The sequence below is a fragment of the Pseudophryne corroboree genome, chromosome 1, assembly GCF_028390025.1.
Source record: "Pseudophryne corroboree isolate aPseCor3 chromosome 1, aPseCor3.hap2, whole genome shotgun sequence".
NCBI classification, from domain to species: Eukaryota; Metazoa; Chordata; class Amphibia; order Anura; family Myobatrachidae; genus Pseudophryne; species Pseudophryne corroboree.
In genome coordinates, this window is record NC_086444.1 from 412,482,933 (window position 1) to 412,498,276 (window position 15,344).

Sequence of the window (15,344 nt, forward strand, 5' to 3'; positions counted from 1 at the left end):
TTGCGAAACATAAAGAATGGCCTTCTTACTCACAATTTGTCAGAACACTTTAAAACAGAACATAATTGTTCTACGTCTGTAAGGAAATTCGTAGGGCTTCAACATATCAAATCAACCTGGCGAGATAGAAATATTGAAAAAAATCTGGCCAGGGCCGAAATTAAACTTATATACAAACTTCAGTCCTTATGTCCAAAAGGATTGAATAAGGACTTTGAGCTTAAATGGTTTCTGTAATTCATAGGCCTCGTTGTTCTCTCCTGACTGTTCTCCTTTTTTTGTTATGGAAGAAACATATTGTCTATACTCATTATAACCCACTTTTTCCCTCTATTTTCTTCTTTCTTGGTATCCATCGAGTACTTCCTAGCTGGAAACATTGGAGCAAACATGAATATGTTTACCACAGCGGATTACCCAGATGAAACATAATTATGAATAATTTTCTCTTGGGACAACCTTATATGGATTCATAACATATGTACTTTAGTTCTAATTTTTATATTATGAGACATTTTTATATCTTCTCATCAGTATACAATCATGTAAAGTTTCCATCATTCTTTATTATTGATAATCTTTTAGATATAATTTTGTTTTATTACGAACTACAAGTAATATCACCCATAGTGCATGAAATTAAACCACATTCACCAAGAAATTATTTTATTCTGCTTATTTGTGATAAATAACCTTTACATCTTATTTATCATTGCACTTCTGTTATTTTAAAAAATCGCGGGTGCCCCACTTCCGGTCAAGTCACTTGCGCCATCATCTTTTTCCATACCAGCGGCGTTTTGCCCCACTTTTCCGGTTTCATCACTTCCGGCCAAAGGCACTTCCGGGTACCGTCACTTCCGGCCATGCGGCCGTTTTCTGTTAGGCGCCGGGGTCCGCTTGTCTGCGCGGCCCGGCGCCTAGCAACTAGAGACGCCGTGCGCGTACAGCCGCCGGCTCCCTAGCAACGCTAGACGCCGGGCGCGCTGAGCCGCACGGACCCTAGCAACGGGGACGCCACTGGCGGACCGCGTTCCCCGTTGCAAGGCTTTAGGAAATTAAGGTATTCACCTGCTCTCTGGCCGTGCAGCAAGGCAGCTGCACGGTATTTATTCTAATCAGCCTTTAGCAGCTGATTGGAGGACTCCTTGTTAAATACACTCCCAGGGCATCTCACAGACGCCGGTAATAGCTTCCTGCATGCTGCCTTTGTTTGCTGAGAGTCTGTTTCCAGTCCTGCTGTATCCGGTCATTCCAGTCCTCAGAAGTCCGGTATTCGGGAGTTGTCATCTCATCCCAAGAGGTCGTTTGGTTCCCTGGAGTCCTGACTGATCACCGTTTTATATCCAGTGGTGTTCGTGAGTTGCGGCTCTGCCGTGTGTTGCGGCTCAGCCGCTTTACCTTTTATATTTTGTGTTTGGAGCATTTGCGGAGGGTTCCGCTTCCACAAGTCCTCTCTGGTACTCGGCGGTGCTGGGTAGGAGAATTGGACAAGTGGATATTTTGGTTGTCCTTTTCCCTGGCGGTTTCTCCGCACATATTATAGTTTTGAGTTTGCTTAGCCCCTGGCCTGGTTGTTTAGTTAGAGGGCCTCTTGTTATCACCCTGTCTCGGGTTTCCCTTTGTCTCTCATTAAGACCGGGGGGCATCGAAGTTGGGCAGACATAATCCGCCCTTCAAACGCGGCTGCCAAGGGCTCAAGAAACCATAGTCTCGCAGGGGATTTCTGACAACACGGGTGAGACAACAGAGTTAGGGCGCCAGGGGCTATTTTCCTGTCCTGCTCCCTTCCCCAGCATTCCGTTCCAGTGCTCCGGTCCTTGCCATAAGATCTCCTCTGACCAGAGTGCTGGAATCATAACATTATTACCGGCCATACCAAAACAAAATTAAACGGGGTTTAATTTTTTCTCAGTTTTGTGAGAGTTTATCGGCCTCATGAATCCAACAGGTTTAGGGCCAAATCCTGATCAGCTCTTAGTCAGCCAGATTCAAGAACTTACTCAGATGGTTCAGGATCTTTCTCTTCGGGTGAAGTCGCAGGAAGATCTTTTGCGAGCTTCCCCAAGGGTAGTCCCTGAACCAAAGATGCATTTGCCTGACCGTTTTTCTGGTGATAGAAAAGAGTTTTTTAATTTTAAAGAATCCTGTAAACTTTATTTTCGTTTAAGACCGACTTCCTCGGGTACTGAATCTCAGCGGGTCGGGTTTATTATTTCTTTGCTCCAGGGGGATCCTCAGACCTGGGCATTTGGTTTAAGAGCAGAGGATCCGGCATTGTTGTCAGTTGACGCTTTTTTTGAGTCATTAGGGCTCTTGTATGATGACTCTGATAGAGAGGCGTCCGCTGAAAGTCAGTTGCGCGCTCTCAGACAGGGTAGAAATCCGGCGGAGGTTTATTGTACGGAGTTTCGCCGTTGGTCGAACGACTGTGGCTGGAATGACCCAGCCCTGCGCAGTCAGTTTCGCCTCGGCTTATCAGAGTCTATAAAAGACAGTCTCCTTCAGTACCCCGCTCCTGAGACTCTCGATAAACTCATGGAGCTTTCTATTAAGATTGATCGTCGTCTCAGAGAGCGGAGGGCTGAAAAAGGAGCACCTGTAAGGTCAAGTCCGTGTGTATATTCCATTCCTGAAGACGTAGAGGAGCCCATGCAGATGGGTCTCTCCCGGCTGTCTCCTGAAGAAAGAGCCAGAAGGCAAAATTCTGGTCTTTGTCTGTACTGTGGGGGTAAGGGACATTTTGCTCGTAATTGTCCGAACAAGTCGGGAAACGCTTTGACCAGGTGAATTGTGAGGGGGTTCACCTAGGTCTGCAGCTTATCTCCTCGAATAACTCCCTTTTAGTCCCAGTTAAAGTTTCCTTTGGCAGCCTCAGTTCTTCGGTGTCGGCTTTTGTTGATAGTGGAGCTGCAGGAAACTTTATGGATTTAACTTGGGCTAAGGCCTTAGGCATTCCTCAGTTACCTTTGGGTAGGTGTGTCACCATGCATGGCTTAGATGGAAGTCCGCTGTCTAATGGGATTATTTCTCTCCGTACACCCCCTGTACTACTTACAGTAGGAGCTCTACATTCCGAGAAAATCGAGTTCTTTCTTACACATTGCCCAGCAGTTCCAGTTGTTCTGGGTCACCCTTGGCTGGCCTTTCATAATCCCACCATTGATTGGCGGTCGGGGGAGATTTCACATTGGGGTACTTTTTGTGATAAGGAATGTATCACGTTTCCAGTCAGAGTAGCAGCTATCATTCCAGAACTCATTCCGGTGGAATACCAGGAGTTTGCTGATGTTTTCTCCAAAGGCAATGCGGACATTCTGCCTCCCCATCGGCCTTATGATTGTGCTATTGAGTTAATTCCTGGTGCCGCATTGCCAAAGGGAAGATTATATGCATTATCCGGGCCAGAAACTGCGGCTATGAATGATTATGTAAAGGAGAGCCTTGAGAAAGGATTTATTAGACCATCAAAATCTCCTTTAAGTGCAGGCTTCTTCTTTGTGGAGAAAAAGGATGGCTCGCTTAGACCTTGCATTGATTTTAGAGCCCTGAATAAGATCTCAGTTAAAAACACCTATCCTTTGCCGTTGATTTCTGTACTCTTTGATCAGTTACGTTCTGCTGTGATTTTTTCTAAAATTGACCTTAAAGGAGCGTACAACCTCATCCGAATTAAATCTGGAGATGAGTGGAAAACGGCCTTCAGTACTCAGTCGGCTCACTACGAATACCTGGTGATGCCGTTCGGCCTGTCCAATGCTCCGGCAGTTTTTCAAGACCTCATTAACGATGTGCTCCGTGACTTCCTAGGGAAATTCGTGGTCGTTTACTTAGACGACATCCTGATTTTTTCTGAATCAATGGAACAACATATTACCCAGGTGCGTCTGGTTCTTCAAAAGTTACGTGAGAATCATTTATATGCCAAGTTGGAGAAGTGTGAGTTTCATGTCACGGAAGTATCTTTTTTAGGGTACATAATTTCCCCTCAGGGATTTTCCATGGAACCAAAGAAACTCCAGGCCATCCTTAGTTGGGCGCAACCCACCAATTTAAAAGCAATTCAGCGCTTTTTAGGGTTTGCGAATTATTATAGGAGGTTCATTCATTCTTTTTCTGACCTGGTTGCTCCCATTGTAGCTCTGACAAAGAAAGGAGCGGATCCTACCAACTGGTCGCGTGAAGCTGAGTTTTCCTTCCGGGCCTTGAAACAAGCCTTTGTCTCGGCTCCAGTCCTCAGACATCCTAATCCGGAATTGCCCTTTGTGGTGGAGGTTGATGCCTCGGAGGTTGGAGTGGGGGCTATCCTTTCTCAAAAGGATCCGGAGTCTCTGGAGTTACATCCTTGTGCCTTTATGTCCAGGAAATTCTCAGCTGAATCCAACTATGACGTTGGTAATCGGGAGTTACTGGCGGTAAAGTGGGCTTTCGAGGAGTGGAGGCATTGGCTGGAGGGAGCAAAACATACTATTTCGGTATTGACTGACCATAAGAACCTGCAATACATTGAATCGGCTAAGCGGCTTAATGCCCGGCAGGCACGTTGGGCATTATTTTTTACGCGCTTCAAATTTATAATCACTTTCAGGCCTGGTTCCAAGAATACTAAGGCTGATGCCCTGTCACGTAGCTTCCTTCCGGTTCACAATAACAATCCTGTTACCCCCATACTTCCATCTTCGGTCATCTGGGCGGGCCTCACACAAGATTTATTTACCCAGTTAAAACAGCTTCAACACCAAGCTCCTAGAATTACTCCTGCTGGTCGTCTTTACGTCCCTGAGTTTTTGAGAGCTACTGTTTTAACGGAATTCCATGATAACAAAGTTTCAGGGCATCCAGGAGTCTCTAAGACATTGGAGTTAGTCTCTCGCTCAGTATGGTGGCCTGGTCTTTCTAAAGACGTCAAGGAATTTGTTTATTCATGTCAGGTTTGTGCACAGCATAAGGTTCCCCGTTCCTTGCCCATCGGGCAACTTATGCCCTTAAATGTTCCTCTCAGGCCGTGGTCTCATATTTCCATGGATTTTGTGGTTGACCTTCCCCTTTCAGCCGGATTCCGAGTCATATGGGTGGTAGTGGACCGTTTTAGTAAAATGGCTCATTTTATTGCTCTTCCCCGATTGCCTTCTGCCCAAGGGTTGGCAGTTTTGTTTCTCCGCCATGTATTCAGGCTTCATGGGTTGCCTACTGATATTGTTTCTGATCGGGGTCCACAATTCGTCTCACAATTCTGGAAATGTTTTTGTGCCTCATTGAAGATGAAATTGTCGTTAACATCCGGTTACCACCCACAATCCAACGGGCAAACCGAACGAGTTAACCAATCATTGAAACAATATTTGCGCTTGTATTCAGCCAAACTCCAGAATGATTGGTCCGAGTTTCTTCCGTTGGCTGAATTTGCTTACAATAATTCTTGTCATTCCTCCACTAAAGAGTCTCCATTCTTTTCAGTTTTTGGTTTTCACCCCAGAGCTAATTCTTTTTTTCATCATTCCTCAGTCTCCTCGCTAACCTTAACCTCCCATCTCAGAGCCATTTGGAAAAAGGTGCACCTTGCTCTCAGAAAAGCGGCCTTTCGAGAGAAGAAATTTTCTGACAGGCTCTGACGTCCTTGCACTTTTAAGGTGGGAGATAGGGTGTGGTTGTCGACTCGCAACATCAGGCTTCGACAATCCTCGGCTAGACTGGGACCCAAATTTATTGGGCCATTTCTTATTATTAAAAGAGTCAACCCAGTTGCCTTTCGGTTACGTTTACCAAGATCTCTCAGGATTGGAAATACGTTTCATTGTTCCCTGTTGAAACAATACGTTTCTTCCAGTAGATTTCCTCGGAAGATCTCTCAGGGTAGATCTCCAGTGGATGTACAGGGACAACAGGAGTTCTTGGTAGAGAAGGTTCTCGATTCCAAATTGTCCCGGGGTCGGCTGTATTTTCTAGTTCACTGGAAAGGCTATGGTCCGGAGGAAAGGTCTTGGGTCCTGGATAAGGATCTTCATGCCCCGAGGCTCAAGAGGGCATTTTTTCGGGAATTTCCTCAGAAACCTGGCTTTAGGGGTTCCTTGACCCCTCCTCAAGGGGGGGGTACTGTTAGGCGCCGGGGTCCGCTTGTCTGCGCGGCCTGGCGCCTAGCAACTAGAGACGCCGTGCGCGTACAGCCGCCGGCTCCCTAGCAACGCTAGACGCCGGGCGCGCTGAGCCGCACGGACCCTAGCAACGGGGACGCCACTGGCGGACCGCGTTCCCCGTTGCAAGGCTTTAGGAAATTAAGGTATTCACCTGCTCTCTGGCCGTGCAGCAAGGTAGCTGCACGGCATTTATTCTAATCAGCCTTTAGCAGCTGATTGGAGGACTCCTTGTTAAATACACTCCCAGGGCTTCTCACAGACGCCGGTAATAGTTTCCTGCATGCTGCCTTTGTTTGCTGAGAGTCTGTTTCCAGTCCTGCTGTATCCGGTCATTCCAGTCCTCAGAAGTCCGGTATTCGGGAGTTGTCATCTCATCCCAAGAGGTCGTTTGGTTCCCTGGAGTCCTGACTGATCACCGTTTTATATCCAGTGGTGTTCGTGAGTTGCGGCTCTGCCGTGTGTTGCGGCTCAGCCGCTTTACCTTTTATATTTTGTGTTTGGAGCATTTGCGGAGGGTTCCGCTTCCACAAGTCCTCTCTGGTACTCGGCGGTGCTGGGTAGGAGAATTGGACAAGTGGATATTTTGGTTGTCCTTTTCCCTGGCGGTTTCTCCGCACATATTATAGTTTTGAGTTTGCTTAGCCCCTGGCCTGGTTGTTTAGTTAGAGGGCCTCTTGTTATCACCCTGTCTCGGGTTTCCCTTTGTCTCTCATTAAGACCGGGGGGCATCGAAGTTGGGCAGACATAATCCGCCCTTCAAACGCGGCTGCCAAGGGCTCAAGAAACCATAGTCTCGCAGGGGATATCTGACAACACGGGTGAGACAACAGAGTTAGGGCGCCAGGGGCTATTTTCCTGTCCTGCTCCCTTCCCCAGCATTCCGTTCCAGTGCTCCGGTCCTTGCCATAAGATCTCCTCTGACCAGAGTGCTGGAATCATAACATTTCTCAGTATCTCACCGGTAATTATGTTCATTTAGTCCCTCACAAAGACACACATCCTATATGGATGTTTACTCTCCAAATCACCTTGTACTAGTGAAAAAAATATGGCTATTCAGCTATCTAGTATTTTGAGTTCCCACTTATGTTTTCGGTGAACTCGGACTGGAATTACTTGCCTACCATCTTTAAAAAGCTTGTTTGGACAATTATAAAAACTATCAAGCCCTGAGGAAGAGATTGCATATCTCGAAACGCGTTGGTTACTGGACATTCGCACTTTGGGACTACAACTATTTGCCCACTGAATTCTACTGTGGACAAACTTCATTGGTAAGCTCAGGAGCCAGAGCAGGGTGAAGTTTGGACCACCCTGCCGCATATTCCACCTGCGGCTCCTTTGCTTCCTTTTTGGTACAAATTGTTTTATGAAGAAATTGGGATATATATCCCTACTTATGTTTTATGTATATTAAATTTATGTTTTATTGCTTAAATATTGCAACTGCTTTGTGCATAATACTTACTGAAGTAGTGTACTACATAGCAATTATGAACCACCCAGTTTAAATACCTTTTCAGCTTAAGGAAACCATTGCTTTGGTTTCTGTATAGGGATCATTCAGCCACTGAAAGTGGGCGCCCAGGCTACACCATTACACATTTCTGGTACCATGCAGCCCCTAAGTCACTTGTTTTGCAAAGGGTAGTAACAGGTATCCTAGAAGCAGCCTTATGACAGAAATACTGTGGAAAGCTGGGGCAGAGGATAGAGCAGAATTTCACAATGTGGGAGGGAGTACTACAGTTCCTGTGTTACTCTGCCTTTCATCACCTGACAAGGTGATTTCACTAGAATTGAATAAAACTTCCCCGTCTGTTATCACTGAGCCTCTCCTGACCTTCCCTGGGACCCAACATCTGTTTCCATGTATACAGTCTATGAGAAGGCTGCTATATAATTGGCTGCTCGTAGCGTTGGCCACTAATTCCCAGCTCTAGCGATGGGTTAGACAGTAAGGAACAGGGCAAAGTAGCTGGCCAAAAGGGAGCAGGCGTTATGAGGTACCTGCAGCTGCGCTGCTTCTGATGCTCCCAGATCTCCCATTGACGTCCGCCCCTTGGTGCGGGCTCAGGCTCTCTGCATTCAGCAACCTCCAAACAGCGTGTTTCTCCTCAGCGTGGCTTGTCAGCACGGCTCCTCAGTCCACAGCGTGTCTCCTCACAGCGGTCTCCTCAGCAGCGGCTCCGCTCTCCACAGCGTGTCTCCTCACACACACACTGGTGCGAATCCTGTCTCCTCTTTTTCCCGCTCTGCCACAGCCAATCAAAACTCTATCAGCCTTCTCACTCCCTCCTCCATTATAAGTAAGTCCAAGGGTCCTAGTGCCTGTCTGCTCACTGGTCCTGCTAGCGTCTCCCAGGCAACAGCAGAAGGGAGTGTTAACCCCTTCAGCATTAACAGGATGGGTAGTAATTGAAGCTCAGCAAGGGGAAAATTGAGGGACCTTACTCGTGTCTTATCCAGTCCGACAGTTGCCTGCAATGCATACCCTTTGTAGTACAAATTAAGGCGGTGCAGTTCAGAGTGTCACACCAGCATGGACATTAATGGTTTGCTGGCATCTGTAGTCCACCTGTAATGAGAATATTAAAATAAAAACAAGACACTTAATGTTTTAATAGTATATTATACAGCATCTTCACCTGGGGGCGGCAGCCTTAAAGCTCTCCTGCATGGCCACTGCCACCCCAGGGCTTCAGACGTATTCTTTCTTCATCTGGGGAAGGGGTGGCCATTAAGCTCTTTCGCAGAGCCTCTCCAGGGCTTCTAATGTTTTCTCCCTACATCTTCAACAGGTAAAGATGCAGGAAGAAGACGCTGGAAGCCCTGGGGAGGCGCCAGCCATGTAACTGAGCTTAAAGGCCACCGCCTCCCCAGGGCTTTCAGTGTCTTCTTCCTGCATCTTCATCTGGGGGCGGTGACCTTTAAGCTCTTTTACATGTCCGCCATCTACCCAGGGATTCTGGTGTCTTCACCTGGTAGGCAACAGCCTCTAAGCTTTTTTTGTATTACCACAGCACAACAGGACTTCTGGCATCTGCCAACCATTGCCTCATGCTGGCTCAGATAAGCCAGCCAGAGGAGGCAGAGCAATGACGCGGTGAGCTGTTATTGGCTGGCAGCGGCCATTTTGAATTTCAAAAATGGCTCTGCAGCACAATTTTTTTAAATGGGCCATGCTGCAGAACTCTGCTATAATGGCTGACAGCTTCTGGATCCTCCAGGGTCCAAACCTGCCACCATTCACACAGGCATTGCCAACTCCCGCCACCTCCAGTGCCCACTACTGCCAGTACCAGGGCTCCTTCTCACTGCAGCTGGAAGGACAGCTGTCTGTGTTGCGGGGGAGGAGGAGGATTGGGGATCTGTGAGCACGCCAGACACTGGCAGCTAGGGGCATAAATTCATCCCAGTCACCCGCAAGTTGGAGTTTGGTGCCCCGCCTGAAAAAACAAAAAGGGAAAACAAATATGATGTGTGTATGTGTGTTAGTGTGTGTGTGTGTGTGTGTGTGTGTGTGTGTATAAACACATGCGACTTACATAATTATATATATTGCACTCTCAGCTTGTCTACAGAGACCGGAGCCCACAGTGAATTGGCAGGACTCCAGCTATGCTGTGTGACAATGGCTGGTGGGTCAGAGTTCATGATATTCAGCCATCTGCAGCATGCAGAATTAGTATTCACTGGCGGGTCCAATCTTACAATCCAACAGCACTGTCGCATGCTGCAGCGCAGGCTGAGCAGCACCAGGCAGGAGCCATCCTGTCCCAATCGCAGATGTTAGCATGGTTCCAGGGACATGCAGAGTAACTCTTTAGCAGTAGCAGTGGGTGTGCCATAGAACTCCGTTGGAAGAGCAGTGGTCACACTTGCATCCCGCTGTGAACCACACAGATGCTGCTGTACATGCATGTGCCCCTTCAAGGTTTGGAGCTCAGAGGTAGGTGACTATATTGCCTGTGGAAGTTACGCCCCTGCTGGCAGCACAAAGCTGAGGGGTGCCGGCGTGAGCGGTGCTGGGCGGCAGGATGTGGTGGAGGTGGCAGGATGGGCAGGATGTGGAAAGAAGCCCATAAGCTTCTATAGGGTAACGCCAGAAATATCTGGCGTTACCCTCCGCATTGGTAAGCGGGTGGCCTGGGGTTAGTACATTTGAAAATGAGGTAAAAAACGTCAACATTTTCTTTAGTAGATCTCACCCTCAGTGTTATAAATATTTCTTTGTATTATTTTAGTCATTATGACAGGAGAGGCTCTGCCTCCCGTGACTGTATGTCCCTGCTCTGCATAGGTCTATCTTTAACCTCACTCTATGAGGTCTATTTATTAACATTACTTTTACTAAAATAATGTGAAAAAGAGTGTTTTCACACCCTTTTCACATTATTTTAGTATTACCTGAATGTATTAAAGGGCATTTGGAGCAATTTTCATGAAAAACTGCTCCAAACCCTTTAATTCCCTTTTTTTTTTAGTAACCGCATCGCATTCCCCATACTTATAATGGGAAATGCGATCTGACCAGATTTACTAAAAAAAATGTGAAAAAATACCGCAGTGTGCCCTGTGATCTCGCCAGCTCAGGCTGGCGAGATCACAGGGCAGCACTGCAATATACCCCCTTTTGCCCAGCTTTCTCTGCCCCTGTCAAAGAAAGCTGAGCGGGACCCGGCCACAGTGATCAGCTACATGTGTCCGATGGACACACAAGCTGATCAAAGTCTTAAAAAAGTAAAAAAAAAAAAACAGACTCACCTGTTCAGGGAGCCGGCGTCTGCTGCTCCGGAGAACGCTGCCGGGCGCCGGGTCCCCCATGTGCTGAAATGTGACCCCGGTGCAGTAAAGTGACCCTGCAAAGCGGCAGCGCACTTTACAGCACCGGAGGTCACTGCAGCGCACAGGATGCGGCGCCGGGCAGCCCAGCAGAAGCAGTTCCCTGGACAGGTGAGTACATTCATCTGCTGGGGGGGGGGGAGGGGCGGGCAGCGGCGGTAGTGACGATGTCGGCGTGGGCAGCGCATGCGCAGCAGGACATCGGGGTATTTTTTACAAAAAATACCCAGATGATGCTGCGGAGTGTCATTGTAGGGACAGAGCTTGACCGCAAGCTCTGTCCCTGCATGCGATAATTGATACATCCCTGCGATGTAATCAATTGTCGTAGTGCGAGTTGGGGCGATTTTATCACCTGTCATCCGCATCCTTGATGCGGATGGTGATAAATAGGCCACTGTATGTTCTCCTCACACTTTACATATTACAGGAATATATACACTTATTAATTGCAATGCTTAGTGTGAGGAATCGAACACTGCAAGAAAAGTTAAAGCCTTGTAATTAATGAATCTTTCCAGGAGAGACAAAATGCCATGTTTCTGGACTTCCCTCTTTATGTATGATTGCATTTGCCTGTGTTGAACTAATTAATTGATAAGAAAGGGAAGCATCAATTGCTCAAGTAGGTATACGACTACGTAGACTGGACGCAACAGCAGGCCATGTTTTTGTACGTTAAAGCCCACAGAAACATCAGATACACCCCTCGAAAATGGTCATGACATGCCTGTACTTTTACGACCACTCCCTGCTAACACCATGTAAACACCCCTGATCGGCCATTTCCTGCCAATCACTTTGCAAAGGCATCCTCATTGCATGCGGTACGCAGCGGCACCAGTGGCGCAATACAAATGCAGCACAGTCTGCCAATAATCACTCAGTTCCGTGGAACATCGGCTTTGCATCCATCTCTGAATCAGGCCCTCAGTTTGGTTTGTTGCTGCTAGTCCCCATGATGGGACTCACTGAACTTAATTGCATCAATAAGTTTAAGTGATACACTTTTTCAATGGACCTAGGGTAATTCAAAGATGTATGCAAATGCATTCACAGTTGCAAATTTGTACACATCATATGCAAATGTCGCAGCCACGAGTCACTCTCTGACCAATCAGTGAAGCCACTCAGGATTAGATAATTGTGGCTGGATCAGTACGAAATCCCGCTGGACGGGATCCCGGCGGTCGGAATACCGACACCAGAATCCCGACCAGCACAATCCTGACAGGGGGGCGAGTGCAATGCAGACCCCTGTGGGCTCGCTGCACTCGCCATGCTAATTGTACTATGAAGGAGACTCAAATTTCTTGTATGTAGGCCTGATTTTTCTGTGGAAATACAGTAAGACGTGATAAACAGTGGATCCCCAGAACTACCATTGGTGCAGCAAGTGTAGGCGGAACTACTATTGATGCAGCAGGTGTAGGCGGAACTACCATTGGTGCAGCAGGTGTAGGCGGAACTACTATTGATGCAGCAGGTGTAGGCGGAACTACCATTGGTGCAGCAGGTGTAGGCGGAACTACTATTGATGCAGAAGGTGTAGGCGGAACTACCATTGGTGCAGCAGGTGTATTGCAGAGGGACCCTCTGCTGCCCAGACTAGCAATGAGTGCAGCCCAGCCCAGTTATTTAACTAGTGGTTTTGGCTTATCAATAGATAGCAGGTATAGCCATACCCACTTTTACATGTACAGTGGTGATGGAGGTGAGCTGGAGGGGATCGGGGTTTTATACAGTTCACCATACGGTGAGTGTACACTGCAAATGCTTTATGGCAGGTATTAACCAGGTCTCTCATAGGATCTAAGTAGCACACTACAAAGTCTTATACAGTAATGAAATAAGATTGCCTCTCTCTTTCAGTAGTGAACCTGGTGGCAATCTTGGGACAGGGAAAGAGGCCTATCTGGAGGATGGGATCAGCATGATTTACCAGCGGGCGGGATGCCGGCCGCCTGTATACCGACAGGGGCATCCCGGCTGCTAGTGTGCCGGTAGTGGGGCAAGTGCAAAGAGTGCACTTGTGGGCTCGATGGTTCGCTGCGCACACCACAGGTTCTAGTCCCACTCTATGGGTGTCGTGGACACCCACGAGTGGGCATAGCCCCTGTGCACCAGGATTTCTCCTGTCAACATTGTTGGCTGTCAGGATTCCGCTGTTAATATCCTGACCATCGGGATCCCAACAGTCGGCAAATTAACTGCATCCCCAGAGCACAGGAAGACTAAAGTCTGTGCAGTAGTACACTTCTTTCAACATCCACCACCAACAAGATTCCTTTCCCTGGGCTCCACACAGCACCTGATCGTTCGCTGCAGTTTATCGCAGCGATCGGGTCGGAACTGCGCCGGTGCCACAGTGCGCAGGTGCATGCTGGACGGCCGAAGGCCGTCGTTCCATAGCGATCGCCTGATTGACAGGCAGAGGCGGTCGCTGGGCGGGAGGGGGTGGTACGTTATGGGGGCGTGGTCTGGCCAATGCAGGCGTGTCCGGACCGTGCGGGGGGCGGGCCGCAGCAGCTGTGTGACGTCACATGCAGCCGCTGCGACCAGGGGCAGCGATGATCAACTCCCGGCCAGCCGCAGGAGCTGCGCTGGCCGGGAGTTACTCCACAAGTACAAAAGTATCGCCGCTGTGCGATGCTTTTGTACTTGTGCGGGGGGGGGGTTGGACTGACATGCGGGGCGGACTAGCCCTGTGCTGATCGTAGCTATGCTAAATTTAGCACAGCTACGATCAACTCAGAATGACCCCCTGTGTGCAGAGTCGGCGCAACCCACTCAGCAAAGAGATGCAAAGCAGGGAGGCAACAGGCTGGAGAGGCACTCTCCCTGCTCTGCAACCCTGCTTATGTCCATTGTTGCTGTCAGCTGCTGCTGCACCTGTTATACCATGACAGGCAACAGTGCCTGCAGCTTGAACTCAGCTTCCACCCCCCTGAAAGCATCAGTGATCACGGCCTGAAAAGGGGGTGAGTCTACATGGGAATGAAGGGGTGGAACTACATGGGACTGAGGGGGCGGGGGGGGTGGAGCTACATGGGACCAGGGCTGCTGTATGTCAGAGGGAGTGAATGAGCTGCTATAGATCTGGCCAGCCATATTTTGTTAGGTAAGTGTTACATAGTTACATAGTTGTTGAGGTTGAAAAAAGGACAAATGTCCATCGAGTCAACCTGTATTTTATGTTATTTTTTTTTTAATATTAATTAAATACTGTATCCTTGAATATTTTTTTCCGCTAGGAATTTATTACTACATTCTCCGTTGTGTATGGAATTTTTTTTCTTCTAACGTCAGGTTATGTCCTCGTATCCGATGTAGTGTTTTTTTGATAAACAAATCATTTGATAAACCCTTGTATTGTCCCTTAATGTATTTAAAAATATTAATAATGTCTACTTTCAGTCGCCTCTTTTCCAGTGTGAACAAACCCAACATTTTAAGTCTTTCCTCATAATCAGGTGTAGTATGTTATGCCGGCGGTCGGGCTCCCGGCGGCCAGCATACCGGTGCCAGAATCCCGACAGCTGGGCAAGCGCAAATGAGCCCCTTGTGGGCTCACTGCGCTTGCCATGCTGTGGGCACGGTGGCGCGCTAAGCGTGCCACGCTATCTATTCTCCCTCCTGGGGGGTCGTGGAACCCCAAGAGGGAGAAAAGCTGTCGGTATACCGGCGGTCGGGATTCTGGCGCTGGTATTGCTGGGAGCCCGGCCACCGGCAAACTGAAGACCACCCCTCATAATCCAGTGCCTCTAACCCTTTAACCAGTTTAGTGGCTCGCCTCTGAACCTTTTCGAGTTCCAAGATATCTATTTTATATTGAGGTGCCCAGAACTGTACACAATACTCCAGATGTGGCCACACCAATGATTTATACAGTGGCAGGATTACACTCTCATCCCTTGTCCCCAATCCCCGTTTTATGCATGATAACACCTTATTAGTCTTTGCTGCTGCATTTTTACATTGCATACTGCTACTAAGTTTATTGTCGATGAGAACTCCCAAATCTTTTTCAACTACTATTATCCCTACATTTACCCCATTTAGTTTATAGTCTGCATGAATGTTCTTAGTCCCAAAGTGCATAACTTTACATTTGTCTGTATTAAACCTCATTCTCCATTTATCTGTCCAGACCTCAAGTCTAGATAAGTCATTCTGTAGAGACTCAACATCCTTCTATGAATGTAGTGGTTGACAAAGAGGGGCGATTTTTGTTGGTACATCTTTCAGTTCATGGTGAGAAATTTACTATTTTAAATATCTATGCTCCTAACACACCTAGTTTGGCCTTTTATAAAAAACTATCAAATCTTCTTATGAAGTATGATACCCCTAATCTGATAATTG

The 15,344-nt window shown here is 47.7% G+C and overlaps 1 long non-coding RNA gene across 1 annotated transcript in view; it reads right to left on the minus strand.

Annotated features, from left to right (window-relative positions):
* Positions 1 to 8,369, minus strand: part of LOC134893033 (uncharacterized) — an 88,331-nt gene extending 79,962 nt beyond the window's left edge. The window contains exon 1 of the long non-coding RNA XR_010171638.1: positions 8,145 to 8,369. This is a non-coding gene — a long non-coding RNA (uncharacterized LOC134893033). The remainder of the gene's footprint in view (positions 1 to 8,144) is intronic.
* Positions 8,370 to 15,344: the final 6,975 nt, after the last annotated feature.